This window comes from Arachis ipaensis, chromosome B7, assembly GCF_059453495.1.
Source record: "Arachis ipaensis isolate K30076 ecotype BB chromosome B7, ASM5945349v1, whole genome shotgun sequence".
Taxonomy (NCBI): Eukaryota; Viridiplantae; Streptophyta; class Magnoliopsida; order Fabales; family Fabaceae; genus Arachis; species Arachis ipaensis.
This window is the reverse complement of record NC_142442.1, coordinates 72,677,481-72,699,109: the sequence shown is the minus strand read 5'-3', so window position 1 is coordinate 72,699,109 and position 21,629 is coordinate 72,677,481.

Here is a 21,629-nt window from a genome sequence, read left to right as displayed (position 1 = left end):
CTGGTTAGTTGTACGGAATTGTGACAAAGTGTGATTCACGTTTAAGAGCTCCAAGTCCTTTGGCGCCATTGTTGATGATCACAATTTCATGCACCATCTGGCTCATCATGGCTCTCTGTGCTAGCATGTGAAGTGGAATTCGGGGTATCTTTCTTTTTCGGAGGTCGGTGAGTACTGACAATGAGCTCTTTCAGATAAGTGTATCAGCAGTGAATATGGACTCATGGGTGCTCGAAAAGATGTAGTGGGACATAATTTGTGCCTACATGCGAGCCTCCAAGGTAAGTGTTTCGCCCGAGATGCTCTTGGGTTTTGCCCAGTGTTGTCCATAGATCCATTTGCTGCTAGGTTGGGCTATAACTCCAAGGACACTACTCCAGTCAAACTGATATGTCTGGCGCTTGAGCTGGGCCTCTTGATAGGCATCCAACCCCTCTGGGCTAGGTGGAAGATCCAGTACTCTCTGAATGGCACCTTCGGATTCGGGTACTTGCTGTTGGCGAACACAGACAGACTGCAGGGTAGGCGAGTGGAAGTTGGAGTAGAATTCGACTACCCAAGATAGATTGGCCTCCTGCGGCTACCTCCTTAAGAATTCCCACTGTCTCCTTTCAATGCGGGGCTCCACGAAATCAACAAAATGTGTTGGAAGAATGAGTAGATGTTCATTATTGTAGTTTCTCTCTACCAGGATGGGGAACATCTGCTCACAGTAGCGGTTAGTGAACCGTGTGGAGTCCTATGCGGGAAATGCCTTCTCCGCTTCATCAACTTTGATGATCCTCTTCACCCGCTTAGTAGGTGGCTTGACACTTGTAGATGGTTGCGTCTTAACCGGTGCTCTTTTAGTGCCTTTCCTTGCCGGTGTTTTGTCAGAAGCCTTCTCTTTTCCTCTCTTGGTGGCCATCCTAAAGAAGGAAGAAAGAGAAGTGAGGCCAAATATAGATAGTTAAAAACCAGAAGGAGCAAAGTTTAAGTAATAATGAATGCCAAAGTAAAAGATAATGTCTTGAATGCATGGTAGCTACAATATGCATAGAAGACATCAATAAAAATCATAAAGGCATAACAACTAGATGCAAGAGGATTAAAGCATGCAATTAACAAGCATGAGAAGTATAACTCAAGCATCAATAGCAACAATAATATGTAACAAAATAATGAGCACTTGTATGATGACAATTATGAATAATAAACTCAATACACATGGATTGCAAGGGTTGTGAAAAAGAGGCATTAAAGTGTAAGAATAAAATAGAAAAGAATTCAAAATGCCATGAGAGCTTTTTCACAAACACTTGGTGTGCCATTTAAAATAGGAAGTAAAGTAATTAATCCAAGTGTATATGAGACCCAAAATAAAATGTCAATTGTCAAATTACTCCTCATAATATCCACAACCTAAAATATAGCAAAATAATCACCCAAATAAAACTCCAACACCAACAAAAAATGCAAGACAAAAGAATGAAAAAGAAATTAAAAATAACTAAGCAAATATAAAATTAAAAATAAATAAAATAATTAAATATAATAAATAAAAGAAGAATGAAAGAGTAGAAAAGGGAAAGAAAGGAAACCTTAAGAAGAAGATGAAAATAGGGAGATGAATGGGAGTAAGAATGAGAGAATGAGAGTAAGAAGGGAAGAAGAAAAGAAAAGGAAATTGTAGCTGCCAGAGTTGGTGGTCTCCGGTGGTGGTCCGCCGGTGGTGCTGAGAGAAGGGAGGGAGAGAGAAGGAAGAAGTAGAAAGAATGAAGAAGAAAGAAGAAAGAATGAAGAATTAGGATTAGGAAAAAGAGTGGAAGGATGAAAATCTGCGCGGCGCGCTCAATAAGTGACGCGGCGCATATGACGCGCACGCGTTGCCCACGCGTACGCGTGGGTGGGTGAAAATTTAGGGGACGCGTAAGCGTCGGTCACGCATATACTGGCCGTGCTAAACGCACAGTTCCAGCTCCATGGCCTCACAACTCTCTGTCCAATTTGTACAGCCATAAAGTGAAAACGACGCGTACGCGTCAGGGACGCATACGCGTGGGTTGAATTGTGACTCCAGGATATTACCCGCGCGATTCCATCATAACTCTTTGTCAAAACACTCTTTTACGCCGATTTCCATGTCCACGCATACGCGTCGGTGACGCTTACGCGTGGATTGAAAAATCTGCAGGGAATGCGTGCGTGTTGGTCACACGTATGCGTGTGTTGGCGTGTGCGCCAAGCACCCCTGCTGCTCGTCTCTAGCGTAACTCTCTATTCATTTTTCAATATTGCGGTCACACACATGACGCGTGTGTGTCATAGACGCTTGCACGTCATTAGCACTTTTTTTTAAATAATGACTAATAGAAGTAATTATGTAGAATTTGACACTGATAAAAATAAAATAGAACTAATAAAAAGGAAAGATCATACCATGGTGGGTTGCCTCCCACCTAGCACTTTTCTTTAACGTTCTTAAGTTGGATGGTCCACAAGCTCAGCCTTCTTCTGTTGTTGGATCCGCCAAGAGGAAGATCTCCAGCTCCTTGTTGTTCTTCATATTCTCACCATGATATAGCTTCAAGCGGTGGCCATTGACTTTGAAGAAGTTGGGGCTTGAAGGATGACTCAGGTGGAAGACTCCATATGACTCTGCCTACTCTACTCTATAGGGTCTTTCCCACCTTGATCTCAACTTGCCCGACATGAGTCTCAACTTTCAGTTATAGAGGAGGACTAAATCCCCAGCTCTAAACTCTCTCCTCTTAATGTTCTTGTCATGCACCACCTTCACCCTCTCCTTGTAGAGCCTTGAGTTCTCGTACGCTTCTATTCGAAGGCACTCCAATTCTTGTAGTTGTAGCTTTCTTTCAATCCCGGCTCCCCTCAATCCGAAGTTTCATTCCTTCACCGCCCAGTAAGCTTTGTGCTGCACCTCCACTGGAAGGTGACAAGCCTTTCCGTAGACTAGGCAGAATGGACTCATTCCAATGGGTGTCTTATAAGCTATCCGATAAGCCCAAAGTGCATCTGCAACTCTAATACTCTAATCTCTCCTGTGAGGCTTGACAATTCTCCAATATGCACTTTATCTCTCTGTTAGACACCTCGGCTTACCCATTGGTTTGGGGATGGTAAGCCATCGCCACCTTTTGAATAATGCCATGTTTCTTTAATAGACATGTCATTCTCCTGTTACAAAAATGAGTGCCTTGATCACTCACAATTGCTCGTGGTGATCCAAAGCGACAAATAATATTATTTAGAACAAAAGAGACAACAACATTAGCATCATCAGTACGGATTGGAATAGCTTCCACCCATTTAGAAACATAATCAACAGCTAACAATATGTACAAGAAACCATTAGAATTTGGAAATGGACCCATGAAGTCAATACCCCAAACATCAAATATTTCACAGAACAACATAAGTTGTTGGGGCATATCATCCCTCTTGGATATATTACCAAACCTTTGGCATTGGGGGAAAGATTCACAGAAAGTAGTAGCATCCTTAAAAAGTGTGGGCCACCAAAATCCGTAGTCTAAAATTTTTCTAGCAGTTCTTTGAGGACCAAAGTGTCTACCACTCCCAGAAGAATGGCAGGCCTCTAAAATTGACTGGAATTCTGATTGTGGCACACACCTTCTAATTATTTGGTCAATACCACATCTCCACAAATATGGGTCATCCCATATATAATACTTGGACTCGCTTTTAAGCTTGTCCTTTTGATGCTTAGAAAAGTTAGGAGCAAAGGTATGACTAACCAAATAATTAGCTATAGGTGCATACCAAGGAACCACCTCAGATATTGCGTACAAGCTATCAAGTGGAAAAGCATCATTGATAGGAGTGGAGTCACTTTTAATATGCTCTAGGCAACTCAAGTGGTCCGCCACTAAATTTTGGGAACCACTCCTATCTTTGATCTCTAAATCAAATTCTTGCAGCAACAATATCCAATGGATTAACCTTGGTTTAGACTCTTTCTTAGCTAACAAATATTTTAAAGATGCATGGTCTGAATATATTACCACCTTAGTACCAAGTAAATAACCTCGGAATTTATCCAAAGCAAAAACAATAGCTAAAAGCTCTTTTTCAGTGGTAGTATAATTATACTGTGCACCATCTAAAGTCTTAGAAGCATAAGCAATAATATAAGGGTCCTTACCTTCGCGCTAAGCCAGCGCCGCTCCTACCGCATAGTTGGATGAGTCACACATGATCTCGAACAGCCTACTCCAGTCAGGCCCTCTCACAATAGGAGCTTGGGTCAAGGCAATCTCCAGCTTGTCAAATACTTCCATGCAGTCTTCATGCAACTCGAACTCAACATCCTTCTGTAGCAGTCGGGACAAAGGCATTGCAACCTTACTAAAGTCCTTGATAAATCCCTGGTAGAAACCTGCATGACCAAGAAAAGAATGGACTTCCCTCACAGAGGAGGGGTAAAGTAAACCAGAAATAACATCTACCTTTGCAGGATCAACAGATATACTAGTATTAGAAATAACATGTCCTAGGATAATACCTTGCTTTGCCATAAAATGACATTTTTCAAAATTAAGTACAAGGTCTGAACTAACACACCTTTCTAATACTCTAGCTAAACTATCCAAACAAAGGTCAAAGGAATCACCATACACACTAAAGTCATCCATAAAAACTTCCATACAGTGCTCAATAAGATCTGAAAAAATACTCATCATGCACCTTTGAAATGTAGCCGGTGCATTACACAAACCAAAAGGCATTCTCTTATACGCATACGTTCCAAAGGGACATGTAAAAGTTGTTTTCTCCTAATCTTCTGGAGCTATATGAATTTGAAAATAACCTGTGTAACCATCTAGAAAATAGTAGTGTGATTTACCTGACAGGCGATCAAGCATTTGATCGATGAAAGGTAGCGGGTAGTGATCCTTGCGAGTGGCCTGGTTCAAGTGCCTATAGTCAATACACACCCACAAAGAATTTTGCACTCTTGTTGCCATAAGTTTCCCATGCTCATTCTTCACTGTTGTGACGCTAGACTTCTTCAGAACCACCTGTATTGGGCTAACCCATTCACTGTCCGAGATGGGATAGATGATGTCGGCTTCAAGCAGTTGGGTCACTTCCTTCTTCACAACTTCCAAAATGGTGGGGTTCAGCCACCTTTGAGGTTGATGGATAGGCCATGCTCCCTCCTCTAGAATATGCGATGCTCACAGACTTGAGGGCTGATGCCTACTATGTCCGCCAAACTCCACCCAATAGCTTTCTTGTGTCTTCTAAGCACACTAAGCAACTTCTCCTCTTGTTGGAAAATAAGTTCCTTTGCAATAATAACCGGCAGCTTCTAATTGTCCTCAAGATAAGCATACTTGAGGTGAGGTGGAAGGGGCTTCAACTCTATTTTCAGCTCATGGCTTGGCACTTAATTATTCGGAGCCATTGGAGGTAGCAAGGTGTCTTCAGTATGCTCAGAGGGCTTCCCCACACTTGCACCTTGCTCCATGTTCATCTCTTCTACTTCCTCTTGGTGAACTTCAGCCACGGTCTCATCAATAATGTCACACTGGAAGATGGAGTGGTCTTTCGGTGGATGCTTCATAGCTTAATCCAAGTTGAAGCTCACTGCTCTTCCATCTATCTCAAAAGAATAGGTACCTGAGAAGGCATCCAGTTTAAATCCCGAAGTCTTCAAAAATGGCCTTCCAAGTAGGATGGATGAAGGTCTTCCTGAGTCATTAGGGGGCATCTCCAGAATATAGAAGTCAATAGGAAACGTCAGCCCCTTAATGCTCACCAAGACGTCTTCCGCAATGCCAACCACTAAAATTATGCTCTTATCTGCCAAAAAAAAATATGTTGCCGACCTTTTCAAGGGAGGGAGCCTCAAAGCATCATATACAGATAATGACATAATACTAACACATGGACCTAAATCACACATGCAATCAAAAAATTGTACGCCCTCTATAGTACAAGTAACCATGCAGGGACTGGGATCACCACATTTCTCCGGTATAGCACCCATTAAAGCAGAAATAGAGCTACCTAAAGGAATAGTTTCTAAATCATGTATTTTATCCTTATTCATGCACAAATCTTTTAGAAACTTAGCATACTTAGGTACCTGGCGAATAGCATCAAAAAGGGGAATAGTTACCTCAACCTCTTTGAAGATCTCCATCATCTTGGGGTCTAGCTCTACTTGCTTCTTAGTCCTCCTAGCAAGGTATGGAAAAGGAATGGAAATGGCTTTTCTCACAATATCATCTTCCTTAGATACTCCATTCCTTGGTTGAGCAACTTCTTCTTCAACCGCATCTTGTACCTCCTCCTCTTCTTCAACATCTTCTACCTCAACAACATCTTCAACTTGAATGTCTTCTCTTGAGCTTGGCTCCTCGGGATTCCTCTCTTGTAATGTAGTGCCGGACCTCAAAGTGATGGCATTGATTCCATCTTTGGGGTTGGATAAAGGTTGAGAGGGAAATACACTGGAGCTTGAAGGTTGATTGTTGGGGGTAGAAGGTGGTTTCATACGGGATATGAGAGCTTGTAGAGTAGAGGTAAGACTGGTTAGGCTAGAGGTAAGTAAATTTTGAAGCTCCTTTTGTCCTTGAAGGATAGAACGAAGTGTTTCATCTTGGTTGGAGGAAGAAGAAGGGTACGTGATTTGAGGGGCTTGTGGTTGGTTGTTTTGAGGTGCTTGGGCTTGCCTTTGGTGAGGTGTCTGGTAACTCTAGCCTTGGTTCTGCTGTTGGTATGGAGGATTCTATTGACACTGGTTCTGCTGGTAGTTGTTGTTGTTCCACCTTTGATTTCTACCATTGTCTCTGCCTCCTTGGTTGTAGTTGTCCCTCCATCCTTGGTTGGAATTGTTTCTCCACCCTTGGCTTGAATTGTCTCTCCATCCTTGGTTGGAGTTGTCTTGCCAACCTTGGTTGTAGTTGCCACCTTGGTTATAATTACCGCCTTGTTGATAGTACCCTTGATTTGGATGGTTGTAATAAGTATTGGTAGCCGCCAAGGTATTATCTTCTTGTTGGAGTTGTGGACATTCATCTGTGTAGTGAGAATAGCAAGCACATATTCCACACACTCTCTGAGGGACCAACTGTTGACAATGTTGTTGTGGAGGAGGCTGAGGTTGTTGTTGATTAAGCTGGAGCTGTTTCAGTATATTGGTCATCTCTCCCAAAGTCTTGGTGAGAGCAGCGGTCTCACTACTGGAGGAAACTTCCGTAATAGCCTTGGAATGATCGTTCCTGTGCCTTGCATTTCAGGTAGACTCAGCTAGATTGGTGATCAGTTGCCACGCTTCTGTCACCGTCTTGTACTTCGTCAGAGAGCCATTACTTGCAGCATCTAAGATGGTCTTGTCTTGAGGCTTCATGCCTTGGCAGAAATAGCTAATCAACACCAACAGGTCAATCTTGTGATGGGGACATGAGCCTAGGAGATTCCTGAAGCGTTCCCAATACTCGTATAGAGTCTCTGATTCACCTTGGATGATGCAGGAAATTTCCTTCCTCAGTCTATCTGTAACATCTGCTAGAAAGAACTTGTCCAGGAATTCCATTCTGAGAAAGTCCCAATTAGTAACTACAGCTTCCGGTTGAGTGTAGAACCACTCCCGTGCCTTTCCCTCAAGAGAAAATGGGAAGGCATATAACCAAATAGTAACCTCATCTGTACCATGTCGCCTAGTAGTTGAGCAAGCTGTCTGAAAATCTCTAAGGTGCTTAATAGGCTCTTGAGCAGGTAAGCCATGGAACTTAGGTAGTAGATTGATCAAAGCGGTCTTCAGTTCAAAATCCGCATCCAAATTCGGATGACGCGCTTGATATGGTTCCAGTGTAAAGTCCGGAGCTCCTGCTTCTTGGAGAGTAATCCTTCTGGGCTCCGCTATAGTATCTGCATTTAAATCAATAGAAGAGGTGTTAATAGAATCAGTAGAAGAAGGACTAGTTTCTTCCTCAAATGACGCTTCAGATTCAACTTCAGATAAGACTGGTGAATTGGCAGAAACCCCTTCACCATCCTCAGAGGCTAACCAACGCTGAGCTCACCTAATACGTGAAATAGTTTTTTCGATCTCAGGATCAAACGCGGCTAAGCTCAGATCTGGTAATGAACGTGTCATTCAATGAAAGAAACACAGAGCTCATGGTAATAAAATATATTAAGAAAATTTAATAATAAAACTACTAATAAATAAAAACACACAAATAAAAATAAAATAATAAAAATTGCAATTATGTAAATATAAAAATATTTACACCAACCAATAATTTAGCACATTGTTGCAACTCTCTGGCAACGGCGCCAAAAATTGATGGGCAGAAAAATGCCGGTTAAGAATTTTAGTAAAACAGCGTTGCAAGTACAGCTCCTAACTGAAAAAATTCCCACTATCAATTTAAAAGATTTGACAATTAAGAAAAAAATGACTAGGAGTAGAATTTCCAGGTCGTTTCCCAAAGAGTTGACACAAGGTGTAAATTATTGGTCAGGAACTTTTTGAGAAATTTTTTTCAATATTGAGAACAGAAAAATAAATAACTAAAAATTTAAGTAGTGAATGATAGAAAGATGTGTTATGTATTTGAATTAAAAGGCCTTGGTTGAGAGAAGATTAATTGGAGTTTCTATCCTTGTTGAATTTCCCAAGTATAATAGTAAAAGGTTGTTGCTTCCACTCAGTTATCCTCTTGCAGTTGCAAAGGAAGGTCAAGTGGGTAACACTAACTCTGATTCACAAGTCCAAATCCCTTCCTAGGGAAGGATTAGAGTTAGTGAAAAGTGAGTTAGCCAGCAATCCCCAATTACAATTTATTACCTAAGTATTCCAACTCAAGGGGTTCCAATTAATCAACTCCCAAGACAAGTTGAGAGTTTTAAATCATAACTTTCAACAACATGGAATAAGAACACACAGGAGACATGGTAATTAAAATAAATTAAAATTGGCAATGATAATTAATTGAAAGAAATTAAGCAGTAATGGAATTAATTGTAAAAATAGTTTATTGCATTAATAAATCCAAAATTAAAAATATCCATATATGACCACGAGCAATTAAATAGAAAACAAAAGAGTAAAGTAATAGAAAAACAAACTATAATGGAGAAGACTTCAATCGAAGGTAAGCGTAGCTCTCTCAATATCCAATCCAAAAGCATAAAACTAAAATCTAAGAACCCTAGAGGAAGTGGTGTTTTCTCTCTTAGATTCCAAAACTAAAAACTAAAACTAAGGGAATGTGAATGTGTGTTGAGTCTCTGCTTGCCCCTTGGCTCTAGTCTGTGTTTTTGGGCCAAAAACTGGATCCAAAACAGCCCAGAAATTGCCCCCAGCGTCTTCTGTAATTGAAGCACGTGATGCACATCACGCGTACGCATCGATGGACTTCTGCGCTTGCTAAGCGTACGCGTCAGTCACGCGTACGCTGATAAACCCCAATTTTGTGGTTTATATTGTGTAGAATTTGGGGGATTTTGTCAATATTTTTCACACTTATACACAAGAATTGCATGGTTTTGTGTTCCATTCCTAATATTGCTCCATGATGGAAAACATGCTTCTTTTGCCTTAAAATTGCTATATTTTGATCCTCTTTTATTACCATTCGATACCGTGACGTGTTTGATGAGTGATTTCAGAATTTATAGGGCAAGAATGGCTTAGAAGAGAGAAAGAAAGCATGCACAAGAGGAAGGAACATGAAGATTTGGATTTTGGGAACTTCAGCATGGGCACGCATGCGCACCTCGCTCGCACGCATTGATGAGGACAGCTGGAAGCGGCGTGCAAAGATAGACGCATCCGCGTAGATTAGGGAAATCCACACCGGCGCGCATGCGTGGATCACAAAATCAATCGGCACGCACGCACGCATCGCGCGCATGCGTGACAAGCTGCACGTGATCTCATTAAAGGAAATCATGCTTGGCGATTTCTAAGGCTCAAGAGGCCCAAATTCAAGCTGGTTCTGCATGGAAAAGACCCAAGGATACCAGGGGCAAGTGGCGATCAATCATTTTACACTTAGACACAATTTTTAGCTAGTTTTTGGATTTTGTTCTTCTAGAGAGAGAAACCCTTGTTCCTCTCTAGATCTAGTTTGAATTGATCTTTCCTTGTTGAATTCTGAATTGGATCTTGTTAATTACTAATTTTGATTGCTTAATTTGAATTCCTTAGCATAATTTTGTTTAGATCTTGTGTTAGATTTATGTTTTCTTGTCAATTGTCATTTTAAACCCATTTCATAAATCTTGTGAATCTTGAATTGCTAATGTTACATTGATGATTTCATGGTTAATTGTGTTGTTTGAGTGATTGCATGTTGACAATTGTTAGTGGGTACTTGCTAATTTCAATTTAATTGCACTTTGAATATGTCTTTTAGTAATTCTTACCATGTGTTTGATGAAATGTTTTCCTTGATTATGGAGTAGTTTTCTCTACTCTTGGCATAAGCTAGGGGAGTTGAGTGACCTTGAGTCATTGGGTTTCATTGAATTGGTGATTTGAGAACCCTTGGTGATCAACTTGATACCTATTGACACTAACCCCCTACTAATCTAATTAGTAGATAGGTTGGGACTTATGGGTTGATGTGATCAAACCTATTTAACATACTTCAAGCCTAGGAGTAGGCAATACGTACTTAAGGCTTTTGAGAAGTAGACTTAATGGGTTGGTACCTCATAATGATCAATATTCGGTATGTAGACAAGGATGGCAATCTCAATTCCCATGCTTAGCCAAGAGTTGCTTTTATCATTCATATTTGAAAACCCAAAAATCCTAATTTCTTTGTCTCAGTTATAGTTATTTGTTTAGTTTTTGAGTAGAATTATATTGGGAGTTATCTTGTTAGTTTGAAATTGCTCACTTCTTTCTTTAGTTATTTGAATTAGTTTCTTGCATTTCAAGATTACTTGCTTATTAAGATTTCTAGTTTAATTTCTTGCTCATGACTTGCAACTCCAGAATTCTAACCAATGTTAATGCACATGTTTGCCCATTCCTTGTGAGACGACCTGAGGTTTGAATACTTTGGTTACTTTATTGGGGTTGAACTTGTGACAACCAATTCCTTCTAAATTTGATTTGCGGATTATTTGTCGGTTGAGGACTATACTTGCAACGCGAAAAATCTTGTGAAATTCCTTATCGACGGTATCCGTGACCCATCAAATTTTTGGCATCGTTGCCAGGGAATGGTTGCAACATATGCCTTGATATTGGTTATGTGAATATGTGAATATTGTAGATAGTTTACTTTCTTTCAATACTTAGCTATAGTTTAGATTTCTTTTGTATGTGTGCTATGACTCCCAAGTTTGATGACTCGGTCTCAACCGAATTCTAGCTTAGCCAAGTTTGATCCTGAGATTGAAAGAACCTTGTTACACACTCGGCAAGCTAGACGGTGGTTGGATTATACGGCTAGTACTTTGGCCTCTCTTGAGGAACATACCGAATCACTAGACGGTACCGAGAGTGACTTGGAGTCCGCTACTTCTTATTCTTTTGTCGGCACTACTAATACATCTTTGCATCCTATAGGTGAGCCATACATGGCGGAGCCACGGCGGATCACTTTGCATGAGCAAGGAGCTCCGGATATCATACTTCAACCTTTGCAAGCAAGGTATCCCAACCTTGATCCAAACTTTGAGTTGAAGAGTAGCTTAATAAATCTACTTCCTAAGTATCATGGGCTGTCGGGTCAAGACACCATCCGACATCTAAGAGATTTTCAAGGTACTTGTTCTACGGCTCGAAGGCATGAAGCCGATGAGTTGGCTATTATGGTTTTTGCTTTCCCTTTCTCTCTTGAAGGGCAAGCAAAGATGTCATTTTATTCACAACCGGATGAGATTGTGACCAATTGGGATTTCTTGAGAAGAGATTTTCTAGATAAATTCTTTCCACCGGAGAAGACCGACAACATCCGGAAGGAGATTGCGGGTATAATTCAAAAGGACCAAGAGAGTTTGTATGAGTATTGGACTCGGTTCAAGAGGCTATTGGAATCTTGTCTACACCATGGATTGAACACTCACTTGCTCATTAGTTACTTCACCGGAGGTCTTTGTGCAGAAGATAGAAGATTGCTCACCACTTCTAGTGGCGGTTGCCTTTCAAAGAACAAGACGGAAGGAGAAGCTTGGAAATTGATAAATGATGTTGCCGAGGCTACACAACATGTAAGGGTGAGAAGTAATCCTCTCAAGGGTGTGGTAGAACCATCCCCTTCTGAAGCAAGCTTAACCAAGGCGCTTGGGGACATGACCACTATCCTCACGCAAATACAAAAAGATCAAAAGGAATACTACTCCATCCAAGCCATCCAAGCCCCACCTCAAGTTGTTCAACTTGGAGGCCCTCCTAGAATTTGTGGTTTGTGCTCTAGCACCATACATTACACCGATCAATGCCATCAAATTCAAGAGGAGCATGCCCTTATCGTGGCCAATGTGAATTATAACAACCGTCCTCCCTATCCTTCTCAAGGCCAAAATAACTACTCTCATGGTAGTAATCAAAATCAAGGGTAGAGGGATAATGCACATGGGAGCAATCAAAACCAAAGATGGAATAACTCTTCTTCTCATTACAACAACAACCAATCTTCATCTCAATACCACCACAACAACAACAACCACCAAGCCAACCAAAATCACCACAACCAAAACCAAAACAACTACATCAAATACCAAGCACCACACCATAGACAACAATCCAACCAATCCTCTTCATCTTCCACCAATCAATTTGATGAGCTTAGAGCCACTATGGAAAAACGGAACGAGAGCTACAAGGCTCAATTCGATACCATGGGCGCTCAATTGGCCAATTTTATTGATATGATTTCGAAGATGTCCATGTCCTCTTCTAACAACACCAACCAACCCTCAAGCTCTTCTAGCCTTCCTTCCCAACCCCTTCCAAACCCCAAGGGCGGTCTCAACGCCATCATTCTACGGTCGGGGACTACATTGGAGGAGATACCTCCTAGGATCATGGAAGACATCCATGCGGAAGAGGTGGTCGTTGAAGCTCCACATGAAGAGGAGGAGGTAGACAAAAGGCATGATGAAGAAGGAGTAAGCCTTAAGGAACCCAAGAGGAAAGCTATAGTGGATGAGTCCATTCCTATCCCATTCCCTTCATTGGTGAAGAAAGCAAAGAAGACCCCAGAATTTAATTTGAACATGCTTCAAGTGTTCAAGAAAGTTGAGGTAACCATACCACTTCTTGATGCTATCCAACAAATTCTAGAGTATGTAAAATTTCTAAAAGACTTGTGTACACACAAGGATAGGATAGGAGAGTTGGAGACATTATCCTTGGGTAGTTCAATTTCTTCCTTAATGGAACCTATTCCAAAAAAATGTGGTGACCCTGGACCCTGTTTGGTGTCTTGTTGTATTGGTGGGCATACTTTTCATGACTGTATGTGTGATCTAGGAGCTTGCGTAAGTATCATGCCACTTTCTATCTTTGTGCAGTTGAATTTAGCTCCATTAGAGAAGTTGGCGGCGAAGTTTGCCATAGCCGATAAGAGTGTGATCACTGTGATGGGAATAGCAGAAGATGTACTTATTGCAATCAAGGACTTGGTCTTTCTGGTTGACTTTTACATCCTTGAAATGCCTCCAACAGAAAATAGAAGCTCATCCTCCGTTCTACTTGGTAGACCCTTCCTTAAGACCTCTAAATTCAAGTTAGATGCCTTCACCGGCACATACTCCTTTGAGGTTGGAGACAAGACTATCAAGTTCAATTTGGAAGAAGCCATGAAGCATCCTCCCGAAGAGTATTCCGTTCTTCGATGTGATGTAATCAATGAAGTGGTAGTGGAAGTGCGAGAAGAAGACCACAACAAGTTATGCTACCCTATTGTTGAAGAGACGGATGACCAAGAGGATGAACAAGAGAAAGTTGTTGAAAGTGAACTCCGTGAGCTGGATGAAAAGGAACCTCAGCTTGAGGCAAAGAGTGAATTGAAGCCTCTTCCATCTCATTTGAAGTATGCTTTCTTAGAGGACAACCAAAAGTTTCCGATCATTATTGCTAGTGAGCTTTCTAGTGAAGAAGAAGAAAAGCTCCTAGATGTTCTAAGAAAGTACAAGAAGGCAATTGGTTGGAGCCTACCCGATATTGTGGGGATTGACCCGTGCAAGTGCATGCATCGTATATTTCTCCAAGAGGGAGCTAGGCCGGTTAGGCAACCGCAAAGGAGGCTCAACCCGACCATCCTTGATGTGGTAAAGAAGGAGGTCACTAGGCTACTTGATGCGGGTATCATATACCCAATTTCTGACAGTGAGTGGGTGAGCCTGGTCCAGGTTGTTCCCAAAAAATCGGGCATCACTGCGGTTAAAAAGGATGATGGTGAAGTGGTCACCAAGAGAGTACAAAATGCATGGCGAGTGTGCATCGATTATAGAAGGTTGAATGCCGCTACAAGGAAGGACCACTACCCTTTGCCCTTTATCGATCAAATATTGGACCGTTTGGCGGGTAAATCCCATTATTGCTTTCTTGATGGATTCACTAGTTACTTTCAAATTCACATTGCTCCTGAAGATCAGGAAAAGACCACATTCACTTGCCCTTTTGGCACCTTTGCCTACAAAAGGATGCCATTTGGACTATGTAATGCACCTGCTACTTTTCAGCAGTGTATGACTAGTGTCTTTTCTGATCTAATGGAGAATTGTTTGGAACTCTTTATGGATGACTTCAGTGTTTATGGAACTTCATTTGATTGTTGCTTAGAGAACTTGGCCAAGGTCTTAGCTAGATGTGTTGACACTAACCTTGTCTTGAATTTTGAAAAATGTCACTTTATGGTAAGACAAGGCATAGTGTTAGGACATGTAGTATCTCATGAAGGCATTTCTGTAGACCCAGCCAAGGTCGATGTTATCACCACTTTACCTCACCCCTCATCTGTGAGGGAGGTCTGCTCATTTTTGGGACATGCAGGATTCTACAGGCGCTTTATCAAAGATTTCAGCAAAATTGCTTTGCCATTATCGCGCTTACTCCAAAAGGATGTGGACTTTGAGTGTGACAGTGCATGTGTGAAAGCGTTTGAAGAGTTAAGGAGAGTTCTTACCACAGCACTGATTGTGCGAGGCCCCAACTAGATGCTGCCATTCGAGATAATGTGCGATGCGTCAAACCATGCTGTAGGTGCCGCGCTTGCACAGTGCGATGGTAAACTCCCTTATGTCATTGCTTACTCTTCTAAAACATTAGATGCAGCACAATCCAACTATACCACTACAGAAAAGGAACTCCTAGCTATTGTTCATGCTTTAGATAAATTCAGATCTTATTTGCTAGGGTCCAAGATAGTGGTATACATGGATCATGCAGCTTTGAAATACTTGTTGACAAAGAATGAGTCAAAACCTAGACTTATACGTTGGAAGTGTCCAACCGGGAGATTAGAGAATCTTGGAGAAAGTGGTAAATCCACAAAGGAAGGATTAGAGCTTCCAGTTAGGAGATGTACTATGAGCGTATAGGATGGCCTACAAGACTCCGTTAGGGATGAGTCCCTTCCGGATCGTCTATGGTAAGGTATGCCACCTTCTGGTGGAAATTGAGCATAGAGCCTATTGGGCGGTAAAGCAGTGTAACATGGATTTCACCAAGGCTGGTGTGGCCAGGAAATTACAACTAGAAGAGCTCGAGTGCTTGAGGATGGAGGCATATGAGAATGCCCGAATATACAAGGAGAAGACTAAAGCCTTTCACAATCACCACATCCGAAGGAAGGATTTTCAAGAAGGTGATGAGGTTCTCCTCTACAACTCGAGGCTACGATTTATGCCTGGCAAGCTCCGTTCTAGATGGGAAGGACCCTTCAAGGTGAAAGAGATAAAGCCCTATGGAGTGGTAGAATTGTTTGACCCTCAAAGTCACACAACTTTCAAAGTGAATGGACATAAAGTGAAGAAGTACCATGGCTACAAGTCACCAAGAGAAGTAGAAGTGCTCCTACTTGAGGATGCACCAAAGAGAGAGGAAGCTTAAGCGAAGGACCGTCCAACTTAAGGACGTTAAAGAAAAGTGCTTGGTGGGAGGCACCCCACCGTGGTAAGATCTTCCTTGGGTATACCTTCTTGCTTTTAGCTTTAGATTCTTGTGAATTTTGTGACTTCTTGATGTCGTTGATTGCTTAGAAATGCTAGTTTTATTGTTCTTGTTGGATAACTAGGATGTTCATATAGAATTCATCATTTTGGTATGGATGAATTATTGAAGTAGAGAGAATGCTATGTTTTGAATAGTGCATGAATTTGTGAGTGTTTTCTTGACTACTAGCTTAAACATCTGCCAAGAATGTGTTAGAATAACCCTCTCTATGTTAAGAAAAAAAGAGAAAACAAGGAAAAAGGGCATCCGCGTGCGAGCGCACCGTGCGTGCACGTGCCGGTGGTGCATTTCTTACTCCTGGGCCAAAAACCCAAGAGTTATGCCCATTTTGTGCCCACTTCATGTCAGGCACCCATGCGCCAGCGTGCATGACGCCTGCGCGCCCCTTGCAACTTGGCATCGACGCGCAAGCGCACTGTGCGCGCGCGCGCCGATTGTGCAATATGAACTCCCTAGTACAAAAACCAGAGAGTTATGCCATAATTGTACCTATTCTGTGCTTGCACTCTCGCGCAGGTGTACTTGGCGCGTTCGCGCCGGTCGCCAATTCGATTAGGCACGCCTCTGCGCACTGTGCGCGTCCGCGCCGCCTGTGCTGCATGCCACTCTGGTACAAGGAAACCGAGAGTTAGGCCTACTTTGTGCCAACTATGTGCCAGGAGCCCAACTGTTTTCGTGCGTACGCACCCTTGACGCGTATGTGTCCCTCGCTCAATCCTCACCGACGCGCCAGCGCACCGTGTGCGCGCGCGTCGGTCGCGCAAACCAGTTTTAAAGCTGCGCGCCCTGCTTCTATCCTTCTCTCACCCTCTTTCATGTTTCTTTCTTCTTCTTTCTCTATCACTTCTCTTCTCTTCTTCTTCTTCTTCTTCCATACTTCACCACCATCTCCGACCACTCACCGGCGACCACCACCACCTCCGGTGGCACTACATCTCTTCTATCTCTCTCATTTTCACAACAAGAAAATTCTACCTTGATTCTTTTACACTTCTCACGGTTTTACTTCTTCTATATCTCTTCTCTTACTTTCTTTGAATACCCTCCTTTTCTAGTAGATGTTTCTTGTTGATTCGGTTATTTTCTCTTTTAGTTGCATGCTTATACTACTTACTTTTTGTTTGTTTACTTTTTCCTTCTTCTTGCTTTTCCATGGATGTTGAATTTGAGTTTTCATTTTCTTTAATGGATCCTTGACGTTAGGACTTTTGCTAGTAAAGAATTTCATAAAAATAGTCGCGTTGTAGATATAGTTTCTAAACCAACAGAAATCCATTCGTACAAACATTTTGGTTGTCACAAGTAACAAACCCTTTTAAAATTGGTAACCGAGTATTTAAACCTCGGGTCGTCTTCTCAAGGAACTGCAGGGGAGTATGTTCTTATTATTGGTTATGAAGATTGTAAATCGGAGTTTTGAAGATGAGGAACAAGTAATTTAAATTGCAATTAAAATAACTAAAAGACTGTAAAGTAAATAAATAACTGTAAAACACACTTTTGGCAAGGTATGAGAAATTGAAAATCCTATCCTAGTTATCCTTATCAATGATGATGAAGATTGAATCTTAATTCCACTTAGATAGCCTTTACTTAAAGTAAAGAAAGGTCAAGTGACTAATTATGTTGATCTTCAAATCCTAGTTAATCCCTAAGGAAAGATTGGGATTATTGAAGTTCAATTCAATTAGCAAAGATAATAATTATCAATCATATTCAGTTTGATAACTCCTGAGTTACTGATTTCTTAACCAAGACCAAAAGGGAAAAAGTAAATCTATTGGAATAAAAATGTCTTTAGATTGGAAGCAACAGTAACATAAATAAAAGAGGGCAATAATAAGCTGAAATACCTCAAATAACATTAATTCAAAGAATAATCTATAACATAGAAGAATTCATAAAATAAATTGAAAAGATAAATAAAAAGGACTGTTGAACCTGATAAAAAGAGATAATCCTAAAAGCAAAAGAAATCCTAATTCTAAATCCTAAAAGAGAGAGGAGAGAACATCTCCCTCAAAACTACATCTAATTCATGAAAAATAACTAAAAATTGGAGCCTCTCCTTTGAATGGATGCATTCCCCCACTTCATAACCTCTGATCTGTGCCTTCTGGACTTGGATTTGAGCCAAAAGGGCTTCAGAAATCGCTGGGAGCATTTTCTGTAATTTCTGGTACGTGGCCTCTGTCACGCGTCCATGTGGGTCACGTGGTCGCGTCAATTGGAGTTTTCCTTGCCACGCGGTCGCTTCAATCATGCGTCCGCGTCATATGCGTTTCGCTCAAGGAGCGCGATCGCGTCAATCACGCGGTCGCGTCACTACCATTTCGCACTGGCATGCGATCGCGTCGTCCATGCGATCGCGTCACTGCTAGTTTCTTCAAAAACTCCGTTTTGTGCTTTCCTTCCATTTTTGTATGTTCCCTTTCTATCCTTTAAGTCATTCCTGCCTTAGAAGATCTGAAACTACTCAACACACGAATCACGGCATCGAATGGAAGTAAAGGGTAATTAAAATAATTACTTTTAAAGCATAGGAAACATGTTTTTCACATACATCACATAATAAGGAAGGGAAAGTAAAACCATGCAATTAACATGAATAAGTGAGTGAAGGATTGAATAAATCACTTCAACTAGGCACAAAATATATCATAAAATATGGGTTTATCAACCTCCCCACACTTAAACAATAGCATGTCCTCATGCTAAATCCAAGATAAAGAGTAAGGTAAGGTTGAAGTGGTGGAATCTCATGCAATGCAATCTATTCTAAATGCAACTACCTAATTTTTATTCACTTGTATATAAAACTTACATGTAGTTAAATTAATTCACATTCTCAAGGAATCATATATGCATAGCCAAACCTTAGATAATGATAAAACACTTTTACAATTGAGATAGGAAAGAAAAATATTTTACAAATTTGCAAGACAATCAACAATTTAAGCAGAGATATATGTTGATGAGATATTGAACCCTCACTGGATTTTGTGTTTACTCTCTAGTCACTCAGTGTTTATTGGGTTAATCACTCTATTCTTCTTTTTATCCTTACTTTCCATAACTTTGTTCTTCATCTAACCAATCAACAATTATAGAATATAGGCATACAAAAATCATGAGGTCTTTAATTAAGGTTGTAATGGGGCCAAGGTAAAGGTAAGGGTATATGTATAAGGCTAAGTGAGCTAATAAGTGAATCCTTGATTAGTCTAAGATCTCACCTAACATACATATTTTGTAAAGCAAAGCTTCTTTACCTATTTTCCCATATTCTTCCCACTTTTTGATGTTACATGCTCATATTTTAATTTTGTCCCATGTGCAATGCTTTATTTTGTATTTGGGAAATTCTTTTGTATCCCCTTTATTTAAATACTGAAAAATAATTTTTTTTTAAATGCACATGGTAATTAAGTTATTTTGATTCCACATGAGCATGCTTCCCAAAATTTTTATTTTGAAATATCTTATTCGTTTTAACTTTCTACCATTTGTTTTTATCATCCATGTTCCCATAAGGTTCCCCACACTTACACAATACACAATTTCTATCTTAAGCTAACCAAGGATTCAACTTGGGATTTTTATTTTGTTTTTCTGCTTAAGGCTAGTAATGTGGTTATAAAACAAGAGGAGATTTAAAGGCTCAAGGGGGCTAACAAGGGTGATGTAAAAGGTAGGCTAATTTGAGAATAGTGAGCTAGGATCAAACAATGGCCTCAATCATTTTTTTGGTATGTATCTATATTTTATAATCGGACATATAGATTAAAACAAAGTAAAGAGCACCAGAATAAATAAGAAGGGCGGAACACACAGGAATAAAATATTATGGTTTAAATGTAACCATGCAATTAAGCTAAAAAATCACAGGCTGTGTATTCTCTAACTCAAAAATCATATATTAGTTATATATGTCATGGAAGTAAAAATTAAGAGTTCCCATTATTCTCAATGTAAATCTTAAGGTGGCTTTAAAGTTCTAGTGTTTCTCTTTGATGAAATGTTGTTAACTAACTAACATGTAATGCTATATATACAAGGTGTGGGTTGTTTTTATTCTGTTAAAGTCTCTAGTTTACTTCCTTTTTATATTTTTAATTTAAACTAAGTTATCTTATGCTAAAAAGGGTAAACTATACTAATTAATCCACATTTTCTATAACTAATAAGTTAGAATTACAACTAAATTAAATAGCTAAAATATGAACTAAAGTGCAACATGCAGAAATATAGTAAAAATACATGAAAATAGAAATGTATAAGTACTGAAAAAATAAAAATAAAAATAAAGAGAAAAATACAGAAAAGTAGCAAAATAAAGTAAAAGAGTCTGTAATGGTTCACCAAAAAAATATACGCCAGAGATGGTGACCTCCCCACACTTAATATGAAGCATCGTCCCTGATGCTCAGTCAAGCAGGGTGTGAAGGGGTGTCATCACTGGAAGGATGGGTAGCCAGAGTCTCTGTGGTGGTGGTCTGAGGATCAGCCTGCTGCAGAGGAGGTGCTGACTGAATAGGAACCTCTAGGTCTGCAGCCTAAATCTGATGCGGGGCTTCCTGATGTGATGCAGCCTGCTCTGTGCCTGCCTGTGCAGCCTCTCTTTGTGGATGGGTCTCCACTTCGTGGTCATCCGCCTCCTCCTCAGATGGCTCTGATGGGGTGTCAGGCTCGGAGGGGATGTCGCTGCCAGAACGGATCATCAGCTTCAGGTGCTCATAGCATCGCTTGTTGCGACGCTCAGATCTCTCGTATTGCTGCCGGTTGCGGCGCTCCATCTAGTCTAGCTGCTGAAACAGGCAGTGCACTAAGTGATAAACTGGCTCTGAGGCAGGTAGAGGTGCAGTGGTGGTAGCACGGGTAGCTGTAGAGGAAGAGGGGCCGGCAGATGGTGTGGCTGTCTCATCAGTAGGAGTGAGGAATGGAGGTCTGTAGCCCAAAGCCAGAAAGTTCCTGCTGTGAGGGATAATTTTCTTGAATTCTGCAGCAGGTGGCTTCTCATAAGCATCCTCCTAAGGCACGTCAGCTCGACGGCCAAGCTGTGTAATCAGATATGGAAAGGGGAGAGTGCCTCGGATGTGGACCCTGGCCATGTAGTACCGAATGAAGCGTGGCAGGTACAGGTCTTTACCCTCCATCACACACCATAGGAAGGTGATCATAGCAACAGGTAACTCTGTCTCGTGAGTACTCGACATAATAAAGTTGCTTAGGATCTGATGCCATAGCTGAGCCTCATCATTCAAGTATGCCCACTTGATTCCCTTAGGCATGGTGGTGTTCTGACCCATGACCCAAGGAACAGTCGGGTCAAGGGCTATCCTTGCCTTGACGGCATCCCAATCAAACTTCATGAAGCGCATGTCCTCCTTAGCCTGTTGATAACTATCTAGCTGATCAGGTTTAGGCAGGAGCTTCAGAACATCCTCTA